This window comes from Pyrus communis, chromosome 6, assembly GCF_963583255.1.
Source record: "Pyrus communis chromosome 6, drPyrComm1.1, whole genome shotgun sequence".
Taxonomy (NCBI): Eukaryota; Viridiplantae; Streptophyta; class Magnoliopsida; order Rosales; family Rosaceae; genus Pyrus; species Pyrus communis.
The window spans coordinates 13,196,701-13,200,565 of record NC_084808.1 but is presented as its reverse complement, the minus strand read 5'-3'; positions in this window follow the sequence as shown (position 1 = coordinate 13,200,565).

The following is a 3,865-nucleotide window of genomic DNA, read 5'->3' as shown; positions in this document are numbered from 1 at the left end:
CTACGCTACAACTCCTAAGCACGAATATTGAGACGTCACGAACGATCCTCACCTAGAACAATTATTTAGTCACGTCTAAGAACTCTTATCCATAGAACCCGTAATTTACATAAAACACATCCCAATGACGTTCTAAAATGATTTGAGATCCATTGACCAAAAGTCAACCTTCAGTCAAAGATCAACGGTAGGATCCACAACCCTACGTAACTTAATCCGGAAGATCCGCATCTTGGATTTCCGATCCGAAACTTCTAAAGATCCACATTATACTTCTAGAACATAGTACTAAAGTTTCATTATGATTCAACGGTTGGATCTCCACCAATTGCCAATTCAAGTGGCAGTCAACATTTTATTTTACTAGCTTACAAATCCAATTTGGAAAGATCTGTACGTCAGATTTCCAATCTGTAAGTTTCTAATATCCTCAAATATTACATACCATAATGTATTAAAATTTGGTGACAATCCAACGGTTGGATTGTCAATTCATACAAAGACCTCTTAATGGCCAACTAGGTGGTCAACTATGAAACTATATTAAACATCATAAATTCACTAAATGGATGTCAAATATGGAATTGGGGCTTCAAAATTAGCCTAGAAAGGTCAGATGGAGTCTCGGCCCACGAGCCGCCGCGGTTCGCTAGAAAATTCCACTATTTCTAAAAATTCTCAAATTTCACAGAAATGAAGATCTCAAAGAGAGGAACAACTTTCATACCTGCCACGAAATCCAAAAGTGGACGAAAGATGGGCAATTTTGCCCACAAAGCCAGCGGGTGCTTAAAGCTTCCCAGCGTCGATTTGTCGTCTACGGTGGTCCAACGGGGTCAAGGTTGGTTGGGATTTTCTCCTGGGATGATGGGCTACAAAGCCCAAGTGGTGGCATCGGCCATTGCTTTGCGGATTTGCCGAAAAATTGAAAAGAGTGACAGGACATGGTTTTGACGCGTCTGATTTCGTGGCTTCGCCCCGCTACATGTGGTGGTTTATAAAGGTGGTTCTTGGTTGGGTTTCGTAGAGGGGAATGAGAGCTTCAAGATGGTGGTGGTGGCGTCGAAAAAATCCATTGAAGTTGGCCGAAATTGGCCTTAAAAAATGGAAGGTTGCGAAGATGGTTTTAGGTTATGCACAAGAAGGAGAAGCTGGGAGCTTTCTCCTATTCTCTGATTGGCTGCTGCCCTTTTTTTTTTTTCCTTCCATTCTGATTGGTCACTCACTCCTTTATCTAATTAGTCATTTTTACTAACACAAATCTGATTGGGCCACCTTCCCACAAGGTGGGAATTCAAATAATTTATAACTAAACTTTAAATAACCATTTTCAAACGTCCATAACTATACTGTTATAATCCAGACTCACAAACGGCTTTCGCCTATGCGTTCGTACTAACAAGTACTACGAGGATACACTAAAAAAATAAGTCCCACATCTCTCAAACCGCTGGTTAACGGAAGTCAAAGTCCTTACCTCTAGGGCATTTTCGTAAATTCACGCTTTTAAAATTAATAAAAACGTAAAATTAGGGACGGGTTGTCACAAACTTCAACCCACGCACTGATGCGAGATTGAAAATTGTATGGAAGATTATGTTTGAAAGATATGGAAGATTGTGTCATAGAAAATTAATCTATTTAAAAAATTGTGAAAAGAAGCTTTCCAACCCATATGATATTCAAATTGAAAATTTTGAGTGATAAGAGAACAATCCATCAATTGTACAATAGAAAACGTAGCATTAGAACATATCCAACAAAGGGAAAAAAAATTACAACAAACCTTCATTAATTGTGGATGGAAACTAACAGCAAATATTTCCTTTGTTTTGAAATCATTACCAAAGATTTTCAAACTCACGACCATTAAGCAGGGGATCATCTGGAAGAAGAAGGAGCAGTCGTCATTCTGAGTCTCATAAGATGTGCCCACTACAATAGGTGTCCCTGAAGCAGCACATAACTATGTAAGCAAAAAAGAAAAAAAAAATCCTAAAAGACCAGTGAAATCAATTTTCAAAATACAAACATCTAAGAAGCTTAAACCTGAATCAAATGTCACTATTCGATAAAAATAAACTCAATATTTACTAAATGAATCTAGAACTTGTATTCCATAATATGCCTACTTCATATAATTGCTAATAAAAGTAACAATTCCTTATCTATATGGATATTAAAGGGAACATCAATTCCATAGTGTGTCCGTTGCTTTCACTGGAGCACAGAATACAAATAAACCAACGAAGGATTCAACTCTTAAGTGAACTAAAAAATACAGAATTGTCTTCAATTTTTTTTCTCAATTCTTTATACAACCAATCATAGCAAAAGAAGGAAGAGGATGATGCTTACCTGCTTCTTGTTAATATCACGCGTGACGTGAATGCTACTTATGCCATCCATGACCAGAGCATTGAATGTAGTTTCACCGTTCTCATCTGAACTCCCACTAAGCCCAATTGTTCCAATAACATCATATATTATTATTTCTTATAGTAGCTATCAAACCCATCAACATTCCAAATGAGAAACAACAAAATCAATTACATAATTCAAGAGAAGGTTTTAGCATACAAAGAAAACAAAACTTACTTTTGGTTATGATTACATCCTTTAAAAGCTCAATTCATTAGGATCATACAATTTAAAAACTCAATTCATACGTACATTCTAATATCATTTGAGGTTTCCACTCCCATAAGAAGTGATACTGAAATAAACTACATACTACGATTGCCATTGGTAAGAAACTATTTGTCCTGATTTTTCAAGCACACCAAGAACTAAGATCCTAACAATTAGACCATGGTTGGTAATTCATTAATTCCTTTATATCATAAATTTCGTGGCGAAGCCGAGAAGCAACAATTTTTTTGCCATCTTCATCTTCTGTACCATGAACTTTCGACTCAAAAAAATTATCTTCTTCCCTACTTAATGTGTAATTCCAATGCACACAAATACTAACCTACCAATCAATTCATATAGATAATGCAAACATCAATTTCCTAGTAACATTGTTCTTATACGAAGATAAAATCAACAAAATCCCACAATCCAAGAACTAACTGTACTTGTACCATCACATCTGAGTTCCTCGCAAGTCGGGCAATCCTCAACAACGGAATCCACGACGGAGAACCCATTATCCACAGCCGCCAAGATGCTCTGACAGCCTCTACGAAGGGTACTACCCTGAATTCGAAGCTTTGTAGCCTATGACCTGATAACCCATCAATAAAAATGCGATCTTTAATAAAATAATACCACCCAATCATGCATGTAATGAAAGAACCAACTTTTTCCTCTTTAAATCAGAAAAATTCAAATAAAATTATGCTCAATTTCTAGGTTTCCTTGCTTTTTAATTATTTTTCTGAGGAAGCAAGTAGAAAGTAGGAAAATGATGAGATACAGAAATTGAAGAAAACAAAAAACACAGCTTTGCCGAAAAAAAAAAAAAAAAAAAAAAAAAAAAAAAGACTCCCAGATGCAAGATTCAAAGAACTTACCAGAAAACATTAGCCTTTTTGGCTAAAAATCAGAAGAAGCTTAAACTACTTCAGTTTTAGTTTTGAAATTTTTACAAACTAGGTTCAATTACCGCACAGAAAATTCAACATTACAAAAAGATTCATACCTTTAACGCCAAGAAAACCTTCATTATATGAGAGTTCAAGTCAATCTGCAACATAATAAATTGACCACATCAATCGTAAGTAGATATAATCAAATCAAATTAGAGTGTTGATGAAGAAGAAATGAAAATAAGAGGGTACCCTGCTATGCTTTCAGGATCTTCCTGGAATCAAAACCCCAAAAGACAAAAACGAAATTTGCATTGAAAACCTATTTGGAA